Raw genomic sequence first — 17,906 nt, forward strand, 5'->3', positions numbered from 1 at the left:
TGATCGCATCCCCATTGGAAGAATTCCTGGGGATTTGTGAACTTCCTAGAAAGAAGTAAATAGATAACTTCAGGTAGGTTAGTACCATCGTAACTTCTGAAGTGATATATTTTTATGTTATTTGTGTGAGTGTCTGCCTGAATTATGTATGTATGGTGCATGTCAGGTACCCGCAGAGACCAGAAGAGGAAGTCAGTCCCCTGGAACTCAGTTACAGATGGCTGTGAGTGCTGGGAAGGAAACTTACACGTCTTCTGCAGAAGCAGCCAGCTCTCTTAATCTCTGAGCTGCCTCTGCACCCCCAGAAGTCATGGTAACTACTTATGACCACTGTTTATGCCTGCTTGTTTGTTTATGTGGTGCTGGGATTTGAACCCAAGACTTCATGCATACTAGGTAAGCAGTGTACCCCTGAGCTACAATTCCAGCCCAGCCGCTCTACTACTGTTCTGCAGAGGACTCGCAGATAACCGGCTTAAGTAGGAGTGTCGTGCTCCAATAAAACTTTTTTCCCAGCACGAACTGAGATCTGGGTTCTTCTGTGAGTCCCAGTGTGTTGACTTATCACCTAGTGCAATGACTAAGCCGCATGTGGCTTGGGTCATTTCCTTTTGCTATTCTTATCTAGCTGCCCTTGCCACCAGGGTATGCATGTTTCAGAAATATATTACAAAATAGAGATCTAGGGCATGAGGCAGTGTATAGAGGACAAGGAAAATGTGTGTGTGTGTGTCTGTCTGTCTGTCTGTTTGTCTGAGCCAAGATATGAAGTAATTAATAGATGAACAAAGGCCAAAATAGTTCTCTCAGGCCATTCCCAAGACCCAAGATCTATAGTTTCAAGGAAAAAAAATGTTCTCCCACATTGACATCATAGACACTTAAGTTTTCAGTTATTCAGTGGGTATGTGAGTGTCTGAAAGTGTGTATGCACCATACCACTAAAGGGGGGGTCAGAGAACAACATGCTGGAGAAGTTTTTCTCTCTCCTTTTACCATGTGGGTCCCCATAGTAGAATTTAAGTCAACCAGAAGGCAGCAAAGACCTTTACCTACGAGCACATCCTGCTATCACACAGCTAATGTTAAATAACTTGGAGTTACCCCATTTAACAAGTTGTTTTTGAGGCACTGAAGATTTATGTAAATGAGGTCATGTTTTGAAGCACAGAGCATTCTGAACGCAGCCTCTGGCTGCTACACAAAGAATGCTTGTGGGTCAGAGCTCCGGCACTCTCCCTTCAGCCACGCAGGCTGCAGTCTGTCAACATCAGAAATCAAGGCACCAGCTGCTAATGGCTTCTCTCTTTCTGCTTCCTGAAAACAATTTCCCCCTACTCTCCCGCTGGGATTGGCAAAGTTCTCCTACAAAAGGGCTTTAGAGAGGCTGAAAGGGAACCACTGCAGGTAACAGAGAGAGAAACACTGTAAGCCAGAGACTTAGATTCTCATCTAAAAATGCTTGTCTGGGTGTCAGAAATCTTTGTCAATCCAGGGACTTCACAGCCTTGGCTGAGTGATTAAAACTACAACTTAGTAAATTCCTCAGAGCTGACGGGGTGCAGCCACCCCCTTCTCTTGTTCAGGACACCTGACTCTCTCCCCATACCGGTATCCATCTTGGTTTTGACCCCAGACTCAGATTCTCCAAGCATATGACTTTGTGCTGTCAGCAGGTTGTGAGTTGGGGTTTTTTTTTGGGGGGGGCGTAGTTTACAGAGATAACTGGGCTCCTGATCTCACAAGAATCCAAAAGAAACAGAATAAGACAAAATCGCCACGCAAAATCCTCAACAACAGAGATGGAAGCTTTGGCAACTGTACCACAGGGTGGGTAGTTACTGTTCTTAGGGATGAGATGAGTGTATATGTGGTGGGGGCAGGGGGGACAGGAATGCTGAGTTAGAAGGTGTTTTGGAAGTTGTTTGAGTGAATGAGATGAGCATGGGGGGAAAAGACCCGAGCAGGCAGACCGGTAGCATCTACAACAACATGGAGTGGTAAACTTAATGTTAACGTTCAACACAACAGAATCTAGAATGATCTGAGAGACAGGACTCTGGGCATGTCTATGGGAGAGCACCTTGATTACACATTAATTGATGTGGGAAGACCCATCTTAACTGTGAGTGGTGCCATTCCTTGGACAGGGATCCTGTGTCAAACAGGAAGTGGGCCACATTCTGTGCACACCTCCATTACTCTCTGGGTTCTGGTTGGGGATGCTCAATGCGCAGCCACTTCCTGTTTCCACAGCTGCCCCAGCTTTCCCATCATGAACTGTGAGACAGAATATACCTTCTCTACATGAAGCTATCTTGTCAGCTTGCTTTATGGCAGTGGCTGGGAAAGTAATCTGTGGAGACAGAGAACAAGTAGATTCAAGAATGTCCCACTGTAAGCCACGTTAATAGAGGACATTAGCATTTTACTGGGGAGGAGAAATGCTGAACATTCTCACATTATTCAAATCCATGCTGTTGTGTAGATAGTGAAAGAATCCTGAGGATAAGAAAGAGCTGAGTCGCAAAAAAAAAAAAAAAAAATGACAGAGGAGAGAAAGGAGGAGCTGTCCTTGGATGCAGTTTTCTTGGCAGAACAGGGATGTGTTTGTTGGAAGAAAAATGCAAAGGAAGGATGGAAACAAGAAATTAATGTGCTACAGTTGGAAGGGTCCGGTGATAGCTTTGATAGTTTTGGAGTAGATGATATGAAAACTTTCCTGACACAAACATTTGTAAAGAAAGTCAAAACAGAACAAGAACTTCAAGTGTATAGCCGAGCTGCCAAACAAGCAAACTGTACCATAGACTCTAATGCTGAAAAACTGCTGCAAGTGGTGGCTCACATCTATAATCCCAGCACTTTGGAGGCTGAGGCAGGAGCCTGGCTGTGAGCTACATAGTAAGTTGTAGGCCAGTTTTAGAGTGAGATTCTGTTTTAAAATTGGAAAAGGGAGATGGAAAGGAGAAGAGAAAGAAGAAAGGTTCACTGAAAGCAAGTGAAGAGCATCTAAATTAAGTGCCGTTCCTTCAGACGGTGTTAGTCTCCACAGCTGAAGGGCTGAGCATCACCATGGGAACAACAGATGACACCATGGGCCCTCACAGATAGAGAGTTGAGCTTGATATCTTGCACAGAGTTTGTTCCTTTGTAGGTTCCCACCTCCCTATAACATGAAAAGATGTCTTCCCACTAATGTGAGACCACAAATGGTGATTTGCCTCTGTAGTCCACAGGCCTGCTTGGGATGGGCGAGGAGGCTTTATTCATAACCATGAGTTTAAAGTAAAATAGACCTGAAGATATTTGGGATGGTGATCAAACTGTGCAGTCGAGTGAGATAAAGGAACTCTCCGATAATGCATATAAAGGCCTTCGGGGCCTATGACACCCCAGAAGTCCTTAGCAGAAGCTTCTGGGGGGATATAAGTCCACGCTGCGGTTTCCTTTCAAGTAAATCCCTCCCAGGAGGTCCTCTCTGATACCCTTCCCCAGTCTCCTAAAACCAGATACTGCAGAACAGCAGAATTAAGGGAGCTGCCACAGACTTTGGAACCATGTTTGAGTATGGAAGCCTGAGGGGGAGTAAGTACTCTCTCATTAAGAACCTCATGAATTGTATTTCCAGCGGACTAAGAGAAACGTGATACAACTCTCCAGAAGGGGAGAGATGCCAAGCCTGGAGATGTGGACTTGGGAAATCTTCAAACAGAAGTGGCTGAAGAGTGGATGAGGTTCCTTTAGGGAGAGAGAGCCTAGGCCCTGTGAGAGGGGAAATGGGGAGAGGCGAGGGATGAGGAGGAAAGGGATGCTGTCCATGTGATGGAAAGTTCTAGAATGGATGCAGAGATTTTTTTTTTAGAGATGAAATGTAGCCCAGTAATGATAGCCCCTTCTACCCATTGGCAGTCATGTCCAGTGCTGGTGATCTCATTGTTGAAGTGCCTTCTTCATCATGGGACAGGTCATGGACATTTATTTGCCCACCCTGAGTAGAACAGAAGCCTGGTTCTGCATCTCTCATACAAATTGTAGAATGGGATCTGGTTAAGGTTGTCTGTTGTGTATAGTGTTGTATAGACACGCTGGGGAGAAGTTTGGGACTTTGTATAGAGTAGTTATGTATCTTGAGGCTAAAGAGCAAGGAGTCGGGCTGAGAAGATGGCTCCACTGGTAAAGTGCTTATCATTCAAGCATGGGGACCTGGATTTAGCTCCCCAATACCCATGTAAAAAGCTGGGTTTGACTAAGCAGGGGAAGGTGGAGAGAGGCAGATCACTGGAGCTCACTGGCCAACCAGCCTAGCTGAATCGCCGAGCTTCAGGTTTAGCTTGTGAGCCTGACTTAAAAACTAAGGTAGAGCTTACTCTCCAGCTTGAGGAAGATACCTGATGTTGGCCTCTGGTCTCCACATACATGACCATGTATACACTTGCATGTGTAGCTGCACATACACGTGCACACACTTACACAGGCACACAGATGTAACACACATGCACACAAAGATCCAGGGATAGCAAAACTGTGGACCTAGAACAACTGAGCTTCATGAGTTCTGGGCAAATTCTTGAGTCTGGCCCAGGCAGATCTTCTGTGAGAGCCAAACCTTGCTTCCTCTCAATAAACATTTGGCATTTGGCATTCTTAACATCCAACAGCATCATTGAACTGGCCCTTAGTCTGAACTGGGATGAAAGGAGGAAAAAGTCGTGTAATCACCAAGCTAGATACTGTGTGTATTTGATTCTTTGAAATCTCATTTTTGCTTTGATGTGGTTATGATGTAAGTATGAGGGGCAGACACATAAAAATTCAGTCCATTGCATAGTCCCCTGGACTATGTCAAATGCTTAACTCACAGATGTAGCGTTCGACTACCAAATAGAAGCCAGCTGATCATCAGTCATCTTTTCTCGTCTGCAAGGCCATGAGAACAAGGTGGACATCCAGACAGAAAGCCTGGGGCATTAGTTACCTCTGTATCACAGTGACAGAATACCTGGCTGTACAATGCAGAGTAGGAGGGGCTTATTTGGGCTCACAATTTCAGATGGTCTCAGTCCATCATTGTAGGGAAGACAGTGGAGCTCACAGAGAGCATATGGTCAAACTTTGTTCACATAGCAGCAAATCAGGAAGCCAAAAATCAGGTCAGGAGAGGCTGTAATCTTCAGAGGCCTGCCCCCTGTCTCCTACACTTGCCTTCCAGGCCTTAGCTCCAAGGGTCTCCACAGCCTTCAAATAATGCCTCAAACTGGGAACCAAGATATGACACTGGTCACGTTACTCTTGTGCTCTGTCTCTGGCAGAGGCAGCAGGGAGTTATAGAGACCGAGGGGTCAGGGATGCTCATAAGAAACTGGGATAGCTTCAGGAAGTTATTAGAGTGAGGAAAAGACCCAGAAGAGAATAGAATGAGGCTGATGGTCTATGTGGAAAATTAAATTCTAGGGTTCAGATTAAGTGTGAGACTGGGAGTTATTCAACCGTTTCCATCTTGTACCAGCTCAGATTTCTCTGTGTGGTCTATCTTGGTACAATATCTGAAACTCATACCAATGGGTAGCCTGTGCTATTGGTTTCCTCTTGTCATGGCTAATCTTCACTGTCCACTAGGCTGGGTTCAGAGACACCTGGGAGAGTGTGCGTGTGTGTGAGAATATTTCCAGAGAGACTTATCTGTCCATGAAAGGCCCATTCTGAATGTGAAACAGTTATTCTTCTTTTTTTTTAATTTTTATGAGTGTGAGTGAATTGCTTGTATGAATATATGTATGCATCCCATATGCATTAGATCTCATGCTCAAGGAGGCCACAAAACCATTTTGAATGTGAGTCCCAAATACTGAATAAAGAGAAAGAAAACTGATTATCAGCCTCTGTCTTTCTGTTTCCTGACTGGGGGCATGTCTGCCCAGCTACCTCCTGCTCCTGCCACCTCTGGAACACCTCTGCTTTCTCTACCACCTCTTTCCTGCCATGGTGAATGATGCCCTCAGGTTGCTAGTTTACAAAAAGAAGCCCTTAGTTTTCTTACACTAGGTGTTTTGACACAATGAGAAAATAACTAACATACTCCCCCCAGGCAGCTAAGCCAGGCGGCTCATTTCTGTAAGACTTCAGTTTGCCCCCTTCCATATATCTGAACAAACCTTTGCATTTTCTATTCTGAATTCACTCCTAGAACAAATAAGGAAGACAAGAAAGAGTTATCAACAAAACTATTCATTTCCACTAACACTAAAGCTGGCTTAATGGCCTCTTCCCTCCAATAACAAAAGTCTCACTTGTTCAACTCTGTGGTGACTTTAAGAGCATGGGAGAATGGATAGGGACAAGGTGACATCAACATTCTCCCTGCCTGGCAGATGAGAGCTCCGCTTCCTCTAAATGCTTCTTGAATATACAATGTAAGTCTTTGGTAAGCCGTGTTTATGTATTACACAATAGCCCAACAATTCTACATTGAGCGTGGCTTTTGCTCAACCTGTCTGTGTGTTCTTCTCTTTTATGGTTCCTGCATTCCATACCCTGAGCACGCTAGTGTGAGAGCCCTAGCATGGGCATAAAACCAGAGAAACCAGGAATCACAAGAATTCAAGACCTAAGGGAAAGTTGAATGAGACAAAGGCCAGTTGAAGAGTCAGACATCAAGAATCTGCAGGAGGAAAGAGGCGGGTCTCACAGACTGAACATACAGCTTGGCAGTATAAACTTTAGCATTTAGAGTAGACAGTAGGGACCAGGTGCTCCGTCATTTTCTTCTGTAGGCTTGTCAGATAATGGGTGAAGGATATCAGCACCAGGAAGATTTATAGATCATGTGTGTATTTGTGCATGTGTATGTTTTTCTTTGTGTGTACAAGTGTGTCCAGTTGTATGTAGGTAATATCAAGAGTCTTTCTCTGTTTTTCAAATTTTTTATTGCGTTTTGGTGAGCTTCACACCATGCATCCTAGTCTTGTTCATCCACCCCCCATCCCCACATATCCACCCTTTGTGCTCGCAACCCTCCCAAATAAAACACACACACACACACACAACAAAACAAAGCATAGAAGCCAACTCATCATGGAATCTGTAGTGTGTCACGTCGTTGTTTCTTTCCCACAGTGTATCCTTCTGTCTCTGTCCACACATTTTTCTTTGCAAAGGTTCATTGCAATGAGTCATTGATCTAGTTTGTGATCTCTGGCTTCTGTGACACCGTCAATATTGGATCCTCATTAGGACTCCTCCCGATTAGCCTGTTGTCCTGTGTCATGGAGATCCTGCAGTTTTGGAACAGCAGGACTGGCTCTTTCACCTGTCCCAACCGTTTGCAGATGCTATAGATTTGGGGAAGGGCCATCTCAGAGCCCTGGGTCTGGGCCTGGGTGGTAGCAGAGGTGGTCAGCCCACCAGCTTTCTTCCCCTTATCTGTACTACCAGAGTGAGCTCTCCAGCACTGTTCTGGGAGGCAACCCCATGCTGCCATCAACAGGAGGAAGGGTCAGCTCTCCTGCTCTTATACCCTCAAGGACGGCTTACCTGTACCTTGAACTCCAGAGCCAGCTGCACTGTGCTGCCCAGTCAAGGTGAGGGCCTCACTCTCCCAAGTGCTGAATCCTGTGCAGGGCTGAGCCAGCTCTCTTGCTCTCACACCCTCAGGGCTGGCTCACTCATGCCTTTGTCTTCAGGGCTGGCTCCTCTGTGGTGCCCAGTTCTCTCACCCTCAGGACCAGGTTTACTGGACTACTGCAGGTAGCAAGGGACAAGTAGGCGGGTGGGGAGTATTACCCTACAGGAACCCACCCCCACTTCCCAGCAGAGGGCAGACAAGTGATAGGGTCAGCTCTTACACACTCCAGCCATTAGGGCCAGTTCTACTATGCTGCCTGAATGAGGCCCACTGAGTGTTACCAGTGGTGAGAGATGGGCCCAGCTCTCCAGAGCACTTCATCCTGTGAAGGGTGGGGTTCAGTTCCGCACAGCCTCTGGACATCCATGTGGTCCCCGGAAGCTGCCTCAACTAGAGACATCCTCATGTTCGGCAGTGGAGATAGGAGCCATGGACATCGACACAGACCCCTGCCACTGCATAGCCACAGATGTAGACATGGCCCTCAGAGGCAGCTCAGGCTGGAACCTCACTATGACCCCAGGTGAGGGGGCTGGCCGCTCATGACTGGTTACACCTCTCCACCCTCTCCAGTTTCAACCCTCTTCATAGTGTTCAAGCTGCTCCACTTCTTTCTTGTGGTGGCTCCCACTGCAGGCTGGCCACGTGGATGTCAGGCCCCTGTGTGACATCCTCCATCTACACAGTGTGGTGTGTTGGCAAGCAGGTGTCTATGGTCCACCTGTGCTGTGCACTGGAGGGCAGGTTTGTGGGTGGCAGGGCTGTCCACGGGTCTCTGTCTGTCTTCCTCTTTCTGTGCTGTGCTGCCTGAATTTGATTTTCATGAGTCCTAGTCACAAAACAGCATTGGCCACCAAGCCAGGCATCAAGCTAGAATGGACAAAGGACTGCCATCTGCTCTGCCCCTGACTGATACAAGAGCAACACCACCAAGGTGTCTCTCTATCCATTGCCTGGGGGTTCAGGTGTCTTTCTTAGTCACTCTCCACCTTACATTTTTGAGACAAGATTTTTCCCTAAATCTTGAGCTCACTAATTTGGCTTATGACCCTCAGAGACCCTCCTATCCCTGCCTCCCCAACAACAGGGTTCCAGCACATGATGCCTTACCCAGTGGTTTTTTTTAAAAAACCATGGATATTAAGGAATCTAAACTCATGTGCCCATGAATATACAACAAACTCTTTACTGACCGAACTATATGCTCAGTCTAGGTAAATCTCTCTTGACAGCACATACTCAGTTGACTAAAGAAGCCATACCCAGGGCTGCAGTGTCACCTCTGCAAACTTGAGAGAACAGCTTAAAGGAGAGAGACTTTATTTTAGTTCATGATGCAGACATTTCCAGTCCTAGGGGCTGCATTGACTCTAAGTCAGTGTCAAAGCAGGCGGGAGCATTTGGAGGAGGGGATTGCTCACCTCTGGTGGACAGGGTGAAGAAACTGAGGTAGAGAAGGGGGAAGAGGACTGACCTTCAAATGTATGCCCTACTCCCACCTGAGGTCTCTTTTTCCAACTAGGGCCCAACTCATAAAGTCTCTATAAAATAGTCCCAAAATAGTGTCACAAGTTGGGGACCAAGCATCTGCTATACAGGCCCGTGGAACACATCTTATACTCCAGCTGAAACAAGTCTGCAGATAAACAGCCTGCAGTTTTGATAGGGCAATCAAGACCAGGTGGTAAGGTTGTATTCTGGCTAGGGTGAGAGCTATGAAGTCAACAATAGGAATAAATTACTAGCAGCATTAACCTTTCAACAGAGCTAACCCAGGAAAGAAACCCCTGAGTGCTAGGGGTATAGCTCAGTTAGATGTCAACATGATACCCAGCACTGCATAAAGCTGGGTGTGGTGGTGCAACTCTGTAACACACACACACACACACACACACACACACACACACACACACACACTGAATGTCGAACCAAGAAGGTCAAGAGTTCCAGGAGTTTGAGGGCAGCCTGGGGTACATGAGACCCTGTCCCAAAAACCAGGACTGTTACAATGCTTGAATATTTTACATATCCAATATGAAAAACATGGATGTGCCCAGCATGCCATAAGGATGTAAAGAAATATTATTGGCAAAGAACTTTCTAGAAAAATGTACCATGACATCATCGGGTTCATGTTTGGCATGTTTGTCAAAGCGCTGGAAACTCATGTTAACTTGAGCCAGAGGATGAGGTAAGTTACTCTGTCCCTCATGTTAGAGTGGTGTCACTCGAACACAAAGACTAAAGAGATTAAGTTATGCTTATTTTGCTGTGGTTTTTTTTGGGGGGGGGGTTGGGTGGGGGCGATCTAAACATCTTCAGCCTTTAATTTCGATGGAATTTTATTTCTAACTATCATTGTAAGCTTTGACTCAGTCTTGAAGTGATCTCAACCTTTAGGCCTGGGAATGAGGAGATGTCTTGGTGCTTGAGAGAGCTTGCTGTTCTTGCAGAGGACCCAATTGCTTTCTGAGTCTTAAATGAAATGTGCTCTGCGTTGGGGGATGTTAACAGTGGAGTGAGATTACAAAGGAAAGCATGGCAAGTCTGGAAGCACTTCTCTGTAATCCCAGCAATCCGTAAGCAGAGGTAGACTGCTCTGCTTACAAATCACACTCTTGTAAAAATACTTGAAGTCCAAACTCTCCACTTTATCCAAATAATTTTTCACACTGTTTTGGGGGGAAATGTACTATTGCAATCCTGTTACTTTGATTGTATATGGTTAAGTCACGGTGCTTTTCATCGTGTTTGGTTCTTGAGAATCTCTTTCCTGGAGAAAACCACATGATTGACAGAGCAGGAGGTGGGTGGAGGCAATGTATGTATAGTTTTCCCTCTCCACTCTGGAGCTCTGTGTGCCTTGGGTTCATTCCATTTTCTACTCTGCTTCTCAGTAATGGAGGCTGTTTGCATTGTATACATTTCCTGATAACTTCTCTCTTCTATGGTTCTAATCAGACTTCCAGAATGTCTCAGACTTCTTTGTTGGGTCTCTCCAACCCATGTGCTTTAAGATATTTTTCTCGTGGGTTCGTTCACATGGGCCATGGGTACCAATGGACAAGAAAATGTCAGCTTCTTGGTAAACATTTTAGAATGAGATGCATGTGGGACTGAGAGTGGGGACAACAGCACCGTTGTGCTGAAAACACAGTGTGACTACTAACTCTTTCCCTTGAACTTGGGTTCATCTATGATGTCATGGGGGCACCTTGTCTTACGCCCAACAACTCAGGACTTGTGGTACAAAAGCCTTCTGTGTCAATTATATCCGGTATGGTTTGACACAGACGCAGAGCTATTTAGGAAGAGCTGTGTCAGCGAGTACCCTGATGAAAGTGGTGAGGAGGCGTGGGCAACAGCTGGGCTTGGCATGGGCTCCACTGACCTCTCTCTGAGGGTCTTATTGAACACTGATCACCATTCACAGCACAATAGCCGCCGTAGGGGAGAGCTTGCGCTTTTGAGAGATGTGCCAAGGGCCTGCAGCTGCATGGGTGTGGCTTTGCTGGGAAGATGGAAAGGGAGAGAAATCAAAGTTCCAACTCTCATCTCTAAGTGTAGCTTAGTGCAGTATCCACATCGCACAAGGCAGAGCTGCCTGCAAGTGGGATGGAAGGAGGATCAGGGCGCTGCATATCTAGGAGCCCAGCTATGGGGAACACTGCGGGATGCTCTCATCACGTCCATGGGAGCAAGAAGGACCAGGGCCAACCATAGGGACTGTGGGAAGATTTGAAGCAGAGTATGTGCTTTGGTTTCTTTAGATTCTGGCTAATTCCTGGATGAATTTCATGGAGATTAAAAGGTTTACATCATAGTTTACTTAAGGCAGACCTTGAATGGACTTCTAAGATGTTGTTTTAGAAGAAAATACTTCATTCTTCTTTTAATCCAAGGAAAGTACACACAGGATGAGGAGTTTGTCACAGTAAAACAGTGTTAGGCAGAGAATAATCTTTAACCTTTGATATCTTAAATAGCTAGGATTAGAAGAGATCTTGTCAAATATCTATACCCAGGCCAAGGTTTAGCTTCACTAGGCAAATAAATATATTTATATCCATTTATTTGCATACAGACATTGTATTTATACTTTGCATATTTTAAAATATTTCTTGCATATCTTTCTATATCCTTTTATCCAAATACAGCCTGGAAGATTCAATGTTTTTCCTGATGACATGTCTGGACAATGTTCACAGTTGGTCCTTATGTGTCAGCTGGTGCATGGATGGGTGTTGACTGTGGATCAGTACTATTGAAAACTAGCATATGTCCTTCTGGGGCCTCTTGCTGGCTGATCTCTCTAAGAGTTCTCTGTTCTCCTTAGCAGACTTTCCATGAATTCGTTATTTTTCTCTCTGAAGACATATCCATTTGGGTTTGTTGCCTTATCATAATTGTCCCCTTCTTTAGTATTCCCATCTCTCTCTGCAGTTGCTATACACATATCTCTCTCTCCTCTGTGTCCTGTTGTGGAATTTTACATAAAAAAAGAACAATGACCTATTGGAAGCATAAGTAACACTCTAACATCAGACACTTAACCCCTCTCAATAATCAGACTACCCCCACCTGTTTGTGTATGTAGTGTGTGTGTGTGTGTGTGTGTGTGTTTATTATGTGGGTGCACTATCTTCATGTAGAGCAGGGCATGTGTTCATATGGGAACATTGCTTGTTTTCCTGTGCATGAAGGCCAGAGGTCAACCTCAAGCATCCTTCTTCAGGAACTAGCCATGTTGTTTTGGGGACAGTCTTTTTTCTTTGTTTTGTTTTTGAGGCAAGGTCTCTGACTGGGAATTGATTAGGTTAGGTTGTTTGGCCAGCAAGCTTCACAATCTCTCTCTCTCTCTCTCTCTCTCTCTCTCTCTCTCTCTCTCTCTCTCTCTCTCTCTCTCTCTCTCTCTCTCTCTCTCTCTCTCTCTCTCTCTCTCTGGAATAAGTGTAACATCAGACTTGGCTTTTGTATGTAGACTCTGAGGTTTATACTCAACTCTTCATGTTTGAACAGTAAGCACATTACTGACTTTGGTTACCTATTCATGAATGAATTTAGGGGCACAATTGTTCCTTGTAGCACATTTTGGGGGTTCCCTGGCCTCTCTCCAATACAGAAGGCCCAGAGAGAGCTTTGAGAATAGAAGAAGAAATCTAAGCCATGTGGTTTCCTGGGGTCTCTATCATTTTGTTCAGCCTTTAGAAGGGTGTTGGTAGGTGGTAGCCCACCTTGTCCATCACCTGTATCCAAACATATACATCTTAGTTACAACCTTGTCTGGTCTGGCAGGAACCCGAAAGGGCATCCAGTTAGCCCCTCATGATTTACTCCTTTGCCTCTAGGACAGTTCCCAGGCTCATAGAAGCTTAGATTACACATTCTCTGCCTCTCTGGACTTGCTCTGATCTTTCTGGAATGTATAACCCTGTTTCTGGACTGTATTCTTGGACAAAGGTTGACTAGGCTTCTGTTACTCTTCACCATGTAAGTACGATGCAGAGAGAGGTCAGCATAAGCCCACTAATACTGAATCTGCTGTGTGGCCATTCACCATGTTCCTCCAGCTCCTCTAGATCCTTGTAGGGAAGGCAGAGATCTGAAGCTGATCAGTCCACCAAGTTGGAAAAAGGCCAGTCAAAGGTTAAGGGAGGGTAGAGAAGCTGCAAGCAGTTGCATTAGCTGTCTCTTAACTCCCTCTGGAATGGGTTGGGAGATCACCCTAGGCAGCTCTAGTGGGACTTGGAAATGGAGCAACTGTCAGCTGCTGGCCTGCTTTCTCTTGGTGCAGAGGAGGATAGGTCACATCTGAGGCCTTAAAAGGTCATGAGGAATGATCAGTTCCTTATTCAAGAGGAAGATGAGGAGACTGAATAACCACAGAGAATATTCAGCATGATGGGGAAAATGTGCACTAAGGAGACATGCTGCTTGCTCTTGGAATACTGGTTAAGAGTCCCTAGAGATACCAACAGCTAAACAAACAACTGCGTTTCACAAGGATTCGTGAACCATTGGCAGCTCCCAGTCCTTCCGAGCTAAAGAAAACAGCTGCTTATTGTCTTTCTTGAGCACAGGCTTGCAGACCTTCCAGGATTCTAGATACTTTGTTGGGAAATGACACCTGTCTCATGTTCATGCTAGGTAAGCTAGCTGTTAAGGAAAAGACAAGCAAGGAGCCTGGCATGAGCTATTCCCTGCCCGGGGCCACTGTGTGGATGTTGGGACTCCCCACCCACATCAGCAGAGTGTAGATATCTAACTACATATTCTTACTATAGCTTGTGCCTCAGTCATTGTGAGCTTACCACTCATGTTTCTCAGTGATGAGATATCTCTCAATACTATCTGATCTTGTTTCGTGCACCAGTTTCTTTCCCTATTGCAATGATAAAGCACTCTGACAAAAGCAACTTAAGAGAGAAGGGTTTATTCTGGCACACAGTTCAAGGGTATTTTAGCTCATACCATGACAGGCAGGGCAAGTGGCCAGACCTTGAAGCAGCTAATCACATCCCATCCATTTTCAACAAGCAGGGTGATGAAAGCTTGTTAGGCTCAGTTCTCCTTCATTTATACAGTCCTGGCTCCCATTGGATGAGTCTTCCCACCTGAATTAATGTAATCACAGTAATTGTCCGTGGGCTTGCCCAGAGGCCCATCTCCCAGACAATTATAGATTCTTACATTCATCACATTCCCTAACAATGTTGTGTCTCTGGCTATTTCCTCTCTGTTTCTAAATCAATTCTTCTTCTTCTTCTTCTTCTTCTTCTTCTTCTTCTTCTTCTTCTTCTTCTTCTTCTTCTTCTTCTTCTTCTTCTTCTTCCTCCTCCTCCCCCTCCTCCTCTTCTTCTTCCTCCTCCCCCTCCTCCTCTTCTTCTTCCTCCTCCTCCTCCTCTTCCTCTTCTTCCTCTTCTTCTTCTTCTTCTTCTTCTTCTTCTTCTTCTTCTTCTTCTTCTCCTTTTTTGTTTCTGTTGTTCTCCCTCTTACACACACACACACACACACACACACACACACACACACAGACTAGAAATTTTCGAAGTACCCTACAGCATACCAGCACCCTGTAACCATTGACAGTTAATGCTAGCTGAATGGGATTGTATGAGTTTTATGTTTCTCTTCTGTTCTTACAAAAATGAAGAGCTATATGGAATGGTGACATGCACCTTTAATCCTACAACTTAGAAGTCAAAGGAAGGAAGGGGCAGAAAAAGCTCTGTGTTTCTGCGGTAGGCAGAGGATATATCGTGAGATTCAAAAAGGGGGGAGGGGAGGAAGAGAAGGAAGAGTAGGGGGAGGGGGAGGAGGAGGAAGAGGAGGAAGAGGAATAGGAAGAGATGAAGAGGAGGAGGAAGAGAAAGAGGAACCACCATCACTGCTACAACTACCAGACATGAGTAGAAGCTCAACACTGGTGAGGTGGAAGCAGGAGAGTCCGTGAGTTTGAGGCCAGTCTGAGCTACAGACCAGATTACAGGCTATCTTAGGCTACATGCCTTGTCTCAAATAAGGTTATGCAAGCAGGTGTGTAAGTTAATAAACAAAATGAAAGACAACAGCAAACAGAGAACACTCAGATTACAATCCTGAGGATATCTAGAAAGAAGAGCTGAAATTCCAGGATTGGGAGCTGAAGGGCTTGGGGGCTGCAGGTGGGGCAGGAAGAACATTGGACACAACAGCCACAGTTGTCAGTTGGGCTTCAGGGTTTCTGAAGGTTTCTTTGCCCAGGAGAGAGAGAAGAACAAAGGACAACAGATTTGAGAAAGAAGATGAAGTTTCCAGTTTTCAACACATTGGGTCTGAGCTGTTCAAGGGTCCTGCCTAGAGAACTGATTGGCAAGTTGTCCTCAATTTAGAGAGAAGTGCATTCCAGAGGTGAATCTGGAAGTCTTGGAGAAAAGAATTGGTAGCTGTAAACCTGAATAAAGATAAATTTGTTGGGGGAAAGAGTGAGGTCTGAGATCCTAGTTGGGAATTTGGCTAAAGAAGACATCCTATGACTCTTCCATCAAAAGGAGTAATGAGAAAGCCCCAAGGGAGATGATGGAAACACCAGAGAAAGGGAGGGGACCTCCAGAAGCCAGAGCAAGTCAGGCTTTATGAAGAATGTGCCTTCATAAAAGAACATCTCACAGATGTCTCTGAGGAAGTGCTGACTGTGTATTGTCTCAGGAAGCTCAGCCATGTTTCCTGGTGATGGGAGTCAGAACTCGGAAAGGAAAAAGAACCCTCTGCATCAATGGTCTGCCTTTGAGAGAAGGCCTTGAGCCAGGAGGAGGGGAAGAGACAGAACACAGGGACTTTCCTAGCTTTATGGGGTTTAATAGGTGGTTCTGTGCTTCTCTTTTCCTGGAAGAACTGGAAGTAGGAGGCAGCTCTGGGAAGGGTGAGGAGTTGGACTGAGGGTGACAGCCCCCAGAAAGGGCAAGGAGAGAGTCTTAATGAAATATGCCCATTGTTCTTGTTCCTGGGTGGATGTGGAATTCCTGCAGTGCTTTCTGCATGGATGTTACAGAGGATGAATCCATTTGCTGCTGCCAAAAAACTAAACTAAAAAAAAAAAAAAACAGAGAAAGGAGGAGAGCCTGGCAGGCGAGTTGGAACAGTTACCAAGACAAGATGCACACTGGAAAGGCTCTAACTCAACGTACTTGGCTTCCAGTGGTTTTGGAGCTGCAGATCCCACTGTCTTGGATCCCAGCGTGAGTCCTGGCACAAGACTTCCTATGTTCTAATCATGTCTCCTGTGTGACACAATTCTTAATTACTCTGCACCCAAGTTGCATTATACAAATAGGAATACTGATTAGAGGTTTTGCCACAGATGACGAGGACTGAGCCAGACAATCATCTGAGCAGAAATGGTAGCTGTTAAAATCATCATCATCATTATCATCAACATCACCACCACCTGCTTCTCCCTCCCCTTCCTCCTCCTCCTCCTTCTTCTTATCCTCATCCTCTTTTATACTTCTGGCAATGTCTTTAGACTCTGCTGCTTTTTCAGGCCTCCAGAATGATGATATGGTGGGAATGTACAGAACAGTAACTCAGCAAGGAACACCAGGGAGCTGGACAAAGCACGATCAGGCCAGAAGATCTCAGCTCACTGAGCTCCGTGGGAGAGGCTGTAATGGAGAGTTGTAAATGCAGACACACCCATTCTAGTTTTCTGCAGTGGATTTTGGAGGTTCCTTTGGAATACAAGAGTTGGACTGTGAGCACCTAGTTACAGGATGGAAAGCTGGCTGGGGAGTGAGGAAGAGGGAGACATTCAGAAGAGAGACTTGGAAAGTGGTGGGAAGTTTCCCACGGACAGAGAAGCAGAAGGTACAGTAACTTTCTGGATCCAGGATATGAATCAAGGTCCACAACACTCAGGGAAAGGCCAGGAGGATGCTAGAGCAGACATACAATCTGTATCACCCATTATTCTTCCCCCATCCCCAGAAGCCAGTGCTTCTCTGAATTCTCCTTGTGTGTCTCACTGGGAACCAAACAATAGCAAAGGCATCAAGCATCAGCTCTGCTCCCTTCTGAGCACAGTTCATCTTGCTCCTGATTTAATAATGTTCATGAAGGATGAGGTAGGCTTGTCTTCCCGGTACTACTGATGGGATAACTTCAGGGCAGCCATGTTCCTTCCCATGGCTGAACCGAGGGTAAATAATGTGCCCAGGGTCCTTGCTATGGCACCTATGCAATGCAGATCCTTAACTTCATACTGGGTTTCTTTAAACGTCTGATGACAGTACTCATGAGCCATGGCAACGTTTGTCACAAGTCCTCCTCTCCCCCTCTCTCCCCTCCCCTCCTTCCTATTTGCTCCCCCTTTCCCACTAATTCTCACTCTCCACTTTCAGGAACAACGTCTTACCATATGATCTTAGCCTTAGTCCTGGCACTATCACTGGGTTCTGGGATTACAAGTATGTAGCACCATGCCCAGTTTCAGATTCTTTTCCTCATAGCATATCCCCATGTCACTCTGGTTCAGAGAGTTTGTAATATATTAAAATCCCACAACAGCACCCAAAGAAATGACTCAGTGGATAAAGATTCTTCCCACCAAACCTGATAAGCTGAGTTCCAACCTGGGGTTCATATGATGGGAGGTGAGAACTACCCACACAAATTGTCCTTTGGCCTCTACACATGACATTGCATAAGAACACACAAGTTATCCCCACACACAAACAAATACATGTAATAAAATCTCTGAAAAGGAGAACAGCACCGGGGTAGCTAGAGCGCAGGGTCGGCTGAC

The 17,906-nt window shown here is 45.5% G+C and overlaps 1 protein-coding gene and 1 non-coding gene across 2 annotated transcripts in view; one reads left to right on the forward strand and one right to left on the reverse strand.

Moving 5' to 3' along the window:
- Itih5 (inter-alpha-trypsin inhibitor heavy chain 5) overlaps positions 1 to 17,906 on the forward strand; it is a 96,239-nt gene that overhangs the window by 53,834 nt on the left and 24,499 nt on the right. The window lies entirely within an intron of this gene.
- LOC115030484 lies at positions 8,445 to 8,585 on the reverse strand. The gene has a single exon (XR_003836079.1). It is a non-coding gene; the product is annotated as a small nucleolar RNA SNORA48 (small nucleolar RNA).

This window comes from Mus caroli, chromosome 2 (assembly GCF_900094665.2).
Source record: "Mus caroli chromosome 2, CAROLI_EIJ_v1.1, whole genome shotgun sequence".
Lineage (NCBI taxonomy): Eukaryota > Metazoa > Chordata > Mammalia > Rodentia > Muridae > Mus > Mus caroli.